Genomic DNA, 13708 nt, shown 5'->3' on the forward strand with positions numbered 1-13708 from the left:
TAGGATATAATGTAATTTTATGCATGAAAGCAGATCAGGCAGCCCCATGGCAATGCTGTACAAAAAGAAAAAAAGTTTTCAGTTCATTGTGCTAGAACATAATCATTTGATATTGGTAACCGTTTCAATTCTACAAAAGTAATTCTTAGGAGCGAAAGGTATCTGAACAAGGTGGTTCGTTACTTTCTAGATGATTTTTTAGCTACATGGCTTGACAATTCATCTTGAAACAATTACAGGTGAAGCTCAAATAAAGCATGTATTACGAAATGTTAAAAATGCTCGCATGGTAGTGCTGAATTTTTTTTATTTGGGATGCACAAACTCTATGAAGAATCAGTTATGCACAAAGCTCTGAGTCTGTGGACCGTCATTAATTATGGAAAAAAGATTAGAGTTTCCAGCAACAGGTCTTTCTTATGCCTTCTTACCATTTCACATTGTGACGTTGATGGTCTTCCTAAGATGTTGCTAGCTTGCAAGGACGGAGGTGAAGAGGCATCCATACTTTCGTCATGCTGCCTTGAACTGCCTGGCTAGAGAAAAGATGACCACAATGCATGCAAGCAAAGAAGTTTGTTCTGTTAAAGTAGTCAACTTACGGTTCTCACTATAACTGGTACAAAAACAGAAAAAATGACACTCAAACCGTGAAGTGCACAGAATAAAATTAGATGTTACCTCATTTTTCGAATAAAGCGATCTTGCGATGCTTGTAAAACTTGAGCCTACCTTCACTGCTTTGTGCTTATGGTCAAATAGAATGTCACTTTTGGCATGTCATGGTTTATCCCTTCCCTTACGGCGCGGTTCAGGTGTCCAACGATATATGAGACAGATACTGCGCCATTTCCTTTCCACCAAAAACCAATTATTATTATCATGTCATGGTGCACTGACAGCATCACAAATATGGCATTGGCATAATATGTAGTAAAATCCTTTCTAAATTAAACAACTTGTGATTTCCTGGCAGCACAACTTTGGATTCAAGTAAGCCAAAACAAACTTTTAAAGAGAGCCGTAAAGGTATTTCTCACCATATATATGTGCGAAATCACTTAATGATACCTAATAAATTGTCCCTTCACTGGTTAAGGTATTTCACTGTTTTCGAAAGGACCGTGTTGTAACATTTGAACACCCCTAAAGTTTGCAGATAAGTATGCCCTCTAAGAACATTGTAAAGGCCATTTGTGTGTACACCCAGTGCCACTACAAACTGTGACCTGCAGCTATTTTCAGCATCCGCAGTTTTGCAATCCTTCCAGAATGCAGCTGCACATATAACTATCAACAACATAAACTCTGTTGTTATATTCACCAAATATTATATAAACAAGTAGAGCATGGAAATACACAAAAACCATAGTAGGAAACATAGTAGACGTAGCCTAAGGGTAAGCCCACCACGTTGACATAATGTTATAGCAACCCTTAAGCCCCAGACCTATGACTTCAGCACTATGCATAAGTTTTACCCTTAATGAACCGCTAACAGGTCACACAAAGATCTTGACATTTGCAGGATATGAACATGCACATACTTCTGTTACAGTGGATGTAAAGTTATTGGAGGTGCTTTACTTAGCAAGACATCTTGCGATGCTGAAAAGTAACTTAACATGCCCACAGTGACAGGCTCATCCGAAATGTCCATATCTTCTGAGGCCACATCAGAAGTTGCCTGTAAGGGTGCACACGAGAAATGAATCCTGTCCAGTGCAGGTGTGTGTTTTTATTTGAACAGCAGTGCCTAGTGAGAGATTGAAAGAAATTCAGCATATATATACTGTATCATCTTGAGGCGTTTGAATCTCTCGATGAAACGTGCTCATGGCTTCTGTTGTCAAAGGCGCAGTGCTTTGTCCCAGAGAACGCTGGCAAAAAAATAAAACAATATACAATTTACAATGCGTACGCTTGGCATCAAGAAAATTCAATACAAACGGTCATTTAATAATATATATAAGGTCGCATTTTTCTTAGGTATTAAAAAAAATGCAGCCACAAATCAGCGGCTGTCTCTCAGCCTTACCATTGCAAAAAAAAAAACTCTTTCGCATCTGGTTATTCTTGAATGCAATTAAGAAAAATTAAACCAAGTACATAGCAAAGTATATTTGCAGACATACAACAGAAAGGATGGCTTTTTTGTTTTATCTCGCGCACGAATAAAACCAGTGTGTATATTCCAGGACATTAGGAGTACAGATGCTCAAGCGGCAGTAACGAACAGCATTTTTCGAAAAACATATATGTTACAAACGCCATTCTGGTCGCGTTGCAAGAGCGATGGTTACCGCTTTGAACTCCGCTATATTACTCAGCCAGCTTGGTAATTTTGTTTTACGTGCTATTTTCATATTTCACAGGCTTGTACATCTCTCTGAATGGAGGAACTCTAGCAGGCAAAGGCAAACAGCTAGTGCAGCAAAAAGCAGAGGACCGGAGAGTATATACGTTCGCGCTCAGCCGAGACTTGGAAACCTGAGACTGCGCGCACTTTTGCTCCCTCGAAAACCACCACCTTAAGAGCCAAACGTGACCTCGCAGCGGAGCAGCGGTGCCGCTGAACATACATATACGTAAAGCAACAAAAATGCGCCGTACGTGCGCCTAGCTTTGACGTCGCCTGGCGAAGCACTAGTTGCCGCAAATTTATGTGTGTGTATTTTGCTTATTGAAAAAATAACTATTTCACTATTTGCTTGAAATAATCGTGGGAACAAGCGAAGACGAAAACGATAACGTAGATTCCACAAACCTGTGAAATTGACGGCACGGCTCTGTTTCAGCCGGCCTGAAACCATAAAATCCTCAGATTTGAAGTGAATAGAGCAGACACAGCTCCATTTCGATGGCGTCCAAGTTTCGTCGCGTTCTAGCGCTTCTCTCCAAAGAGTTTTCAGTTTAGGATCTTTTGGAAACCTGTTGTGAAAAGTGGAGCACGTATCAAGATATGTGAAATTGAATCGGCATTCAGATTAAGTAACGTCATTTTTGTCCTAAGTCAAACTAAAACGAGTTTCGTATTAAACATTACATAGGCATGCCCTAGTCGGCAATAGTTTCGTTTCTCAAGGAATGAGCGCAGCGTATTTACTCACCGATGAAACAAAACCCCAGGACGGCGTTCTTCGGTGCGGCTCCTGCATCCCGGCACGCAGCACTTCATTGAGCAGCTCAGACAACCCAGCCGCACTTCGCGAAACACACGGGCGCACTGAGGCACTGGCCTCTCGGCACATACAAATCTCCAAGCTCCATGGCCTGTGTGCGCTTCTCAAATTTCGAGCGCAGCCGTGTTGGTCGTCTGACGCAACACAGCGAGAGAGCTAAACCGAAACCGAAATCCGGCTAAGAACTACCGCTGCCTTGTCACGTGAGGGCCTATTTCCCATGATGCTTTCCATTATATTTTTTATGACTAGGCTTCAGAATTATGACGTCACGCTCCCTCCTAGTTTTTTCTTCCTCCATGGGTGTGAAGAACCTGTTTCCCCCTTCATTTCGACGCGGCCCATCTTCACCATCGGGCGTCAGGGCAGCACCGGCTGGGAGAGGAGGGAAGTCCCCCTCAGGGGGGGGGGGAAACCGGAAGCAGCGACGGGAGCGCCACCTCGAAGGTTATGCGAAATTCCGCCGAGCCGGCGAGGGCCTCCTCGGGATCCGGCCGGCGTTACGAGCGTTGCAGGCGCACGTTCTCGCCACCTTCCGCGGCAGGCGCAAGGAGATCCGTCGCGTCTTGCCGCTGCACTTCTGGCTCCAGGCAGCGTAGTGAGCGCAGCAAACGCGCGCTCTCTGCACCTTCCCCAGCAAATGCTCGGGAATGGCTTTGACCCCAGAATGCGGCGCGCACGGGAAAACCTGGCCGCCGTTGTCGGCGCATACAAACGTTCGCCGCCGATACCTCGTCACGCCCCTGCCCCAGCCGGTAAGTGCAAAGCCCTTCTTACGTCGCCTTCTATTTCCTAGAAATGCCTCGTCGATGATTGGTAGCTAGCTGGCCTGCTCTGTGTATTATTTGCAATCGTAATAAATAGCATATCAGTGTTCACGCTTTGCCGTCCCTCCTTTCTTCCCTCGACCGCGAGACCCCCCACGGTTAGCAAGAGGAAACGCTGCATCCGCGGAGTGGTAGTGCGGGGCGGAATGCTGTCCCCCCATATTTTCACAAGGACAACTTCATTGGTTATGCAGTATTCTTTGTAAACAAGCAAATAAAATACAAAGAAGGGGTGCAAAAGCAGCAATGCATGGCACTACACGGAAAACTCATTTCGCGCACATTTTAGAGCCAAGACGCACTGCAATCATGTCAACGTCTTCGGAATGAATTTAAGCATGCGCGACTGCACAGTAGTTTGTCCGAACCGGTTTTAGCTTATTTAATCTAGCATTATACACAAAAGGCACCTATTGATGTTGTATCTGCAGAGTATGGAGATTTTGGTATCCTTTGTGCGTGACAAATACAATGGTGGAAAAGTTAGAGGGGTAATAGTCTGAGAACAGATGTAGTTTGTCCTTGAATTGCGGTAACCGTCCGTATGAATTCACTAACAGCTAGCATGATCCCAGGGCCCTTATGAACAACAAATACTTTTCTCAAAATAAAAGCATCCGACTAGTCTTGCAGAAAATAACGAGCTTTATTACGCAATACACAATACCGCGGAGCTTTGCTGCTTCGGTGCCTTATACATGCAATTTCTTTTCGTCATTGTGCTTTCGGGAGCGCAAGCAATTACGCCGATGAATGCTTTCGTGGTAGCTGTCTTTCTTATATCTCAAGTAAATAAAGAGGCACTTTATAGGCAATGTCATTAAACAAAGTAACAGCACCTAAAATTTCGGGTTCAGAGAGACAAAGCATGTCTTTCGAAAGCATCTCAGCTTTTTAAGAAAATGCACAGAAGCCAGTATTGTAGGCCTGAATAACTACCACGTCTTGGAGGCTTGTTTTGTGGAATGTTTCATGAAAATTTGCCGGTGATTGTATGTGTACGCGCTGACTAAATATCTGATGAGGGTATGATGAATCAACTTGAGGGATTTCTGGTGGCGATGTTTTGTGGAAAGTCTCCAGGTAATTTGAAGCCAATTTTGTGGTGTGGGTGTGATGACCGATTTTGTGATGTGGATGTGATGTCAGATTTAGTGGTTTTCATGTGATGTCTGATTTCGTGATATGGATGTGAGGTCCGATTTCCCTCGTAACTTTTTTTGTTGCGGAATAAAATTTAATTCGATTTGATATGGATGTGAGGTCCTATTTCCTGATGTGGATGTGATGTCTGATTTTGTGATGTGGGTTTGATGTCTGATTTTCTAATGTGATGTCTGATTTTGTGATGTCTGATTTCCTGATGTGGATGCGATGTCTGATATTGTGATGTGGATGCGATGTCCGATTTTGTGATGTGGATGTGCTGTCTGATTTTGTGATGTGGATGTGATGTCTGATTTTGTGATGTGGATGTGATGTCTGATTTCCTGATGTGAGGTTCAATTTTGTGATTTGGATGTGAGGTCCGATTTTTCGATGTGCATATAAGGTCCGATTTTGTGGTGTGGACTTGATGTCTGATTTTGAATGTGAATGCGATGTCTGATTTTGTGATGTGGATGTGATGTGATTCTGTGATGTGGTGTTTGATTTTGCGATGTGGGTGGGATGTCCAATTTTTGTGATGTGGATGTGATATAAGCACATAACGGTAGTACTCGTGCAGATCTGTATCCTTAATCAACAGTAAAGTACTCCGTGAATGCATCCATATGAATTCCAAAAATAGGTGAGTGCTGCAGGCAATAAGTACATTGATCACGTATAGCTTTTGAGTGTTAATTTGCTTTAAAACGGTAACATCTATCGTTACAAACTGTTCACGGCCTTGTCATTTTATTTCTCGTGACACCGTCGGCGAAAGGCTGGATCTAATTTGCTGCACCGCCCCTCCTGGGAAATTCGAGCATGTGTAGCCTATAAAATAAAAGCAAAACCAAGTGTAGAGCAGTTGTAGCATGCTTAGCTCTGAATTCAGTTGGAAGGAATCAGGTCCTTGTGTTGAGCTCCGATTTTGGTTCAAGACCACTAGCAATATCTGTAGAACGAGGTAATCATAAAAAAAAAAAGAGTGGTAGAAGAAGAATGTGCGTTTTACACGCCATTACCACTTCATCCATTTAAGAGGAGCACAAGGACACGTACAAACCTTACTGGTTAATGAAGTGCTGGGAGGAGGACGAGTGCAGAACCACATAGGATACTTAGTACCTGCATCGACCCAGCTTCATAGCAGCATTAGTGTAGCACATCGCTCTGTAGGGACAGCCAAGACGCTCATTCCTGCCATAGAGAAGGGAATATCTCTGGCACCTGTGCATCGACAGTCTTCGGCGAGGATAAGAGATTATGCACTGCTCGGAACGTAACACTATATTCCTCAAGAGATAATTTTGGTCACAATGTATTTCACTACACGTAATAATTATGGCATCAAACAGAGGAAATTTCAATTTGTCTCAGAAGGACAAAACGTTCTTTTAGTGCCCTGTTCCCATTCAAACCTTTTTGTGAACGTAATTAAACTTCGTTTGTGAACCGATATGGATCCTTCCCTGACGACTTTTTCGAGCCTGCCAGAATAAAATGAGACTTAATTGTCTTCGTATTGTATGCTCCACAGTATAGAGTTTTTGAAGTTCCGGTTATCACTAAAACCTTTTTCCAAAATGCAGCGCGATATCTTGCAGGTTGCAACATTTCGCCTGCTTTCTTTTAGCCACTGAATCTTTGACTAACAAAGAGCCAAAATGCAGAATCTTCTGTATACAATGAAATCTAACAATGTAGCAATTACTTGCATTCTTTAAATTTATTTCTTTGTTAGATGAGAGCAAAATGTCCCAATACATATTTTGGTCACTTAAGAGCAAACTCTAAGCTTGCCCTAAGGCTCCTTCGCAATGCTCAGGCCGCGAGGCTAAAATGATGAAATATACAGACACGTCGATAATGGCGCCAAGTAGGTCCGAATCAAGTGCCTCTTTTTTTTTCCGCGTACTTGTTGGCATTGCGGCCTCTTCCAGCCAGCGACTTGCCACGGAGTTCTTCCACCGTGAAGGCATTACGCAGGAGGTGCCGGGCAAACTTGTAAGGTTGGCCTCGGCAGTGAGCTAGGAAACGGTCGATGACCGTTTTCTCCACACAGATACCGTTGCCGATTTCCACCTGCGAAATAAAGATTTAAACACTACCTAGATAAGCAGGATAGTTGCAGAGTTTTAAAATGTTTCCTAGCAATGAAACAAGCAAGAAAAAGTAAATAAATGCAATGAAAATGATTTAAAAGCCAACGAGCGATTCCTGACTTATATTTCCTTTATTCCTCAAGAAATTTTTGCTTGGCTAAAAAGCTTGATTATTGTATCGTCGCCGTATTGCATCAAAAGAGGCACGCTCAGGGTGTGAAAGTCGCCAGTACAAAATACTTCCTGGTCACAAGTTAGCCCAACATGCATACATTGAAATCATATAAGGAGGGCGACATGAAACGGCTAAAGACTGCGACGAATTTCTAGCTTGTGCCTTAAATACAACATATTTAGTACAGCAACATACCACAAAAAAAGCCAGAACGTTTCACTTAATCAGCCCAAGGAAGACCGAATTTCGAAAAAGTAGTCAACGATAGATGTTTATGCCAATATATCAATCCAACTTAAAATCACGGCAGCAATCATGTTGGAAAGGAAAGCGCAGAATGTAGCAGATCCCTACATAGTTTCCTAGGCAGCTAAAAAAAAAACGTTCATTCGATGATGGTGCCAGCAGTCATGTACGCACTGCATCACTAAGGTGGAAAGCAAACAAGCTTAAATATGCCAGCAGTCGAAAGTATTCTAGAACTCCGTGCAACCATAATCTTGGAAGAGATCTGGGCAGGAAGGAAGCACTAATTAATGCATGAGCCTCTGCGCACAGAAGCATGAATGATGCTTATCATGCGTAGTTGACCAGTTGAGTGTCACTGTGCAATAAAGTTATTTCGAGTCCTCCCGGATAATATTGTGGTTAACTACACACAAAACTTATTGGAGAGCCACAAAATTTCAAGTCACAGCCGAAAAGCTTACAAAGAAAGGATAATGTGAAGTGACTTACATAATTATTCTCAGCGGAGGCAAGCCTCTCTTTTAACTCTTCAATCTGCTGTTGAAGGTTTTCTATGCACTCTGCCGCACCACAACTGGAGTCGGCTGATACCAGCAACAATACGATGTAGTATGATTAGAAGATCAATCAATCAATATTTCAAAACAATGCCAACAATATCTTAGCAACCCGAGATGTGGGAACGGAAGTAATGGAGAAGGTGTAGGATCTTTACCATCATAAAAGCTTGTATTATTCCAAAACTAGTTTTGATACCATGCAACACGATTAAAAAGGAAAAGAGGAAACAATTTTCAGGTCCTGTTCCTTTTTTTAATGGAGACGATAGCCCAACGCCTTTGAACAATTTCTTACAAAAGTTACATCCCAGCCGTCTGGGTTTCACCAGCCTCGGCTGTTACTTTTCAGTCATATCAGTTATCACTCTCTAAAAGGTTTTTATCGGCATTTCTTGACTGAAAGTAATTATTCAGGCCGAAAAATCATCTCCCAGGAAAGTCTAGCTATTTTTTTTTGCAGTTAGCCCCTTGACAGTTTTTCTTGGAAATAATTTTGACGGATCGAACGTTACACGCCTAGCGAAATTATAGAATTTAACCTTAATTAACGTGCACTGACATCGCACAGCACACGGGCGCCTTAGCGTCCGTGTACTGTGCGATGTCTGTGCACGTTAAAGATCCCCAGTTGGTCGGAATTACTCCGGAGCCCTCCACTACGGCACCTCTTTCTTTTCTTCTTTCACTCCCTCCTTTATTCCTTCCCTTACGGCGCGGTTCAGGTGTCCAACAACATATATGAGACAGATACTGCGCCATTTCCTTTCCCCAAAAATCAATTATTAATTAATAGAAACTCTGCTGTCACTGCGGGCAACTGCGCGAATAGTCTATGCTGTCTTTTTGTGCTTTAGCGCTAGTTTTCATGATAGAATTAAAGAATCAACTGACATGTAGCCTTACGATACCCTTGTGGTGTGCAAGCATCGACAGTAGCTTACAAGAAATGCTGGCTCAGGGAAAAACAAAAAAAGATAACTGAAGCTGGTTCATTAAAGAGCATGAAACATGATGGCACACGCTTCATTCACTAGACATAATAATAGTGCACTCATTAGCAAGGAAACTCATAAATTTATATTTTATTTTTCTGTCTTTTTCCACTTAAGAAACCTTAGCCGATGACTACACATGCAGAACTCAAAATATGAAAGGCTCAAAAACAGGGCCACACCACCAAAGCGACCGCGTGACAGAATTTCAGCGTGGAATCTCTACGTATTAAACATCGAACGCATTGCAGTTTACTTGAAGTCTACTAATTCCTTGCTAGCCCCAAAACAAAAAAAAGCGCAAATGGGAAAAGGCTGACGATCTAGTTGCGACTGTGAGGCCGGGCAGCACATGAGCAAAGGACGCGGACTATACTTCAGAACGCAGCCATCACTAAACATAGCAATAAGGGGCTGCATTTGGATGGATTTATCGTTATCTTTACTGAATTTCGGCCGTTTTTAGGAGCGTACATTAAATTCTTAATTTTTGGGCATTGCAGTTTTTTCTGCTGGCTGTCGGCACAATAAAGCAGCATCTCGGAGGTGTCTACTCTACCGGCCGGCCGGAGAATTTCTGCGCTGAAACCCTAGAACCCGACTCTCAACTCTAATATGCTACAGAAACATAAGTGTCACTTTGTCATGAAAACTGATTTTTGGTTGGAAAAGAAACCTTTTCCGGACATTCCGTGCTACACTGTCGTTTAAAAAATATCATCGACAGAAACTTGACTGCCGCTTGGGTCTTGAGCGCCTGCAGGCAGGGACGTATTGTGAGACATATAACACCGAGCAGTCGAGGCGTGGAATTTCTACGCACCGAACATCGAAAAAAGTGCGGCTTATTGGTGGCGTACTAACCGAAAAATAATATAAAGTGTAAAATACAAAACGAGGAAGGGGAACCACGTGCAAAATAAGTTAGATAAATTAGCGGGCTAAAGACTTGCGTTACTCTCGACATGGGACCATTACGCTGGACGTTTTGTCGTACTTGGCGCAGACCATTATTCATTCATTGGATTTTGGTTGCCTCCAGGCGCAATGGTAATTTCAACTTCGCAATCCGAAGTTCTCACTAGAGGAGGATGATCGGAAGAAATAACGGTTGGACTACTGTTAAGCTGCAGCCGATCACTGCCAAAGAGGTGGGTCAGTCTGGCACTGCTTCCGGCAGCGCTGAAAACAAACTTTGCTGGCAGAATCCATGCCACAAAAAACTGCAGGAAAGCTGTTCTTATGGCATCCTTAGTAGACAATGAGAAGGCGATTTCCGACCTGGAATTTCAGCTGGCCGCCAGCAGAATATACTGCCTTTCCTTAACGCATGCTCTTGAAGAGTTACCTTTTTTTTGCCTGTATTGCATGTAAGCTCGAACTTTTGTTCACCTTTGCATCATCTATTAACCTCATCCGCCCAGCTAATTTTCTGCCGCCCCCTGCTACGCTTTTCTTCCGTTGGAATCCAAGAAGTTAGCAGGGGTCAAGTGGATGCAGCTAGCATAAAACCAGAATATTTGTAGGAATATGGGAGAGGCTTTCGCCCTGGAGTGGGTATAGTCCGGCTGATGACGATGATAATATCTCTACTCCGAGGGGTCACTCTGCTGTCGCTGTCCAGTGTAATGTTAACCTCCACTCATCGCGATTTACTCGCTCCAGCCGTCAGCCAGTGTAACAACTTTTTGTTCATCGTAATTCCGCATTGATTACCATTCCCGACAAAGAAGGTTGTCTACTTCTTTCAACATTGAATTTATGTTCTTCCTGAGGCAGGCAGCATGCTTTGTTCGCGATATATTATAGCGTTACAGGTTACGGATGTAAAATAAGTGAAGAGAATGTTGGGGATGGCGAAAACCACACATACTTTTTTGTTTCTTGGGTGGCGGCTCTGTTCCACTCTCTTGTCTCGGGAGTGTTGTCTGGGACGGCGCCTACTTCTGATTGTTGAGCAAGCCTCGTCCTTTGGCGCTCCATCGCGCGCTCCCTGCCTTCATTCCATGCAACGCACCTAATTATGACAGAGTCCTGGCGTTCATAACTGTGTTCTAAAAGTAAATGATGACACTTACCGAAACCCAGAAGGGTTGCCGACGCTGGTGGATAGCCGGCTTCCCATTCCATCATCACAGTTGTGCCGCGCAGTTCTTCTATGGCGCTTTCTTTAGCTAGAAGCTTCTTACCAACATCGGCGTCTACGGCACGGATTCCATAAACATCCCATTTTTCCTCTTGCTACCATTTCACAAGTACATGTGTCATTTTGGAACGACAACGAGAGTGACTGGACTCCAAATAAACCGTTGTCCCTGCAGCGTCCGAAGCATGGCCGGAAAAACGCGACGGAGTTTTATAATGTTAGCCATAATCACGTGACGACGGCGACGTAGCGTGTATGCCTGCGGCAGTGGGGAGGGGGTGATGCGCAGTCACATGGCAAGAACTGGGGAGTAGGAATTGCCGTACCGATTACGGGAGCTCAGGGCGTGCTTTTTCTTTTCTTTTTTTATTTCAGGAGGGGTGGTGGGAAGGTGAGCGAGCTTCCGCCTCTCAAGCTATCCGCTGTAAGAGCAGCGAGAGCATCTGTCCCGTGATTCCGAGGAAGATCGTAGTTTTTCCTATTCCTTGGAAGAGATATTTGCGCGGAGGGGGGAGGGGAGGGTACGGGATTCACAACCTGTTTGCAAATAAGGATCGGAGAAGTTTTTCTGCCGAGTCGCTGGTGAGGGAAACAGGCTAGAATGGAGAGTGGAGCCGTGTACACTTTCATGCTATCTGTTCCGGTTCCCGCTTTCCATTCACAACGACGTTCTCTAGTCTCCCAACCTAACTGAAAAAACGTAACTTCACCGAACAGATGCTTCTCGCATTGGTTTCCGAGACGTCGATAGGACGCGCCCGGTTCTTCAGCGGGTCCGCGGCAACAGCCAGTCTAGTACAACCTAACACGCGTACTGCCTATGTGCATGCCGAGAAGAGCCTGTACATGGAAAGCTGGTACCGACAGCAAGAAAAGCAACAGGGCTGAAGAATCGCAGAAGAACATGCTTCAAAGTGGAAGGAAAAGGAGGGGAGGGGTAGAAGGGTCATTGTAATCACGCCGAAGGAGAGGACAGGGTCGGTCTGGCAGTGATAGAACGAAAGTATCGGGAAAAAACCAGAAATAAGGGAAAACGAAGGAAGATGTGTTGCTAGTTTTTAGGGCACATAATGAAAGATGAAGAAAGAAACAAAAGACGGAATAACCGGCACCTTGTCAGAGGTGCACGGCAATGTATATACTGGTTTCTTTTTTTCAGGAAAAAAGTAGTCTGCTTCGTTCCGCACAATTTTCAGAGTACGATCATATTTGGAAAGGCGGGAACCATAAAAAAATTAGTTTTTCGGTCATGGTGCCAGCCATCGACCGTGGAGCCCAACTAGAGGACGAGACTCGAACTTGCAAGCAAGCACTGCCCAGGCCAGTTGTACACACTGATTATAACAAAATATGACGCAACTCAGGGTAATTAGTCACTCAAGGTTAACCCTCGATGCCAGGAAAAAAAAGGAAAAGCCAAGAAGTGAATAGGATACAGGAGGAGATGGAGGGGAGGATAACAAAAGGCGACTGCCGATTTTCCCGGCCAGGTCAGGCTGGAGGTGCCGTCTACAGGAAGCTGGGGCCAAAGTGGTGTGTTGCCTCCGCCGGTAGGCCTTAAAGGTCCAAACACTCGGCGTCGACTCAACCACCAGGATCCCCTTTTCCCCGGACACGGCTGAGCCACGCACTGCTCACCATCATCCCCCCGCGGGGATGTCCCGGCGGATGCTCAGGAACCCGTGGTGTCGAAACTCACCATCTGCATGTAGCAGACGTCCCTGCAAGGTGCACTGAAGTATTACATAAATTAGAACTTCGCCAGGCATACAGGTTTAGGTTTATAGGGTTTAACGTCCTAAAACGACTTCCGCTATAAGGAACGCCGTAGTAAAGGGCTCAGGAAATTTCGACCAGCTGGAGTTTTTTAACCTGTAGGGACATTGAACAGTACACAGACCTCTAGCATTTTGTCTTCGTCTAAATGCGACCGCAGCGGCCGAGATCCATGACGCGTCGTTCGTGTCAACAGTGCACTAGCAAATCACGCAGCCACCGCGGCGGCTTCCAGGCATACGTCAGCAAGTCAAGATGTACAATTGATGACTTTGTAGACTGCCGCGACATTTCGGATTAGGGAGATACCGAGATTATTGATCATACTTTTTTTCGCATGTGTATGCCAGTGCTTGAAAACAAAGATTCCACCTATTTAGACCATTGCCACAAAAGGAGCTACAACTGGAAGCTTTCTGGCGCAACTTGTGTTGGAACCAGTTATCCAAACGCAAAATCGTGGAGTGGCTGTAATACCAGGGGTCAGCTTTGCGCCAGAAAAAATTGTTCAACTTGGCAGCACATGGGAATTTATGGGAACAATGCATAG

Source organism: Amblyomma americanum, chromosome 2, assembly GCF_052857255.1.
Source record: "Amblyomma americanum isolate KBUSLIRL-KWMA chromosome 2, ASM5285725v1, whole genome shotgun sequence".
Lineage (NCBI taxonomy): Eukaryota > Metazoa > Arthropoda > Arachnida > Ixodida > Ixodidae > Amblyomma > Amblyomma americanum.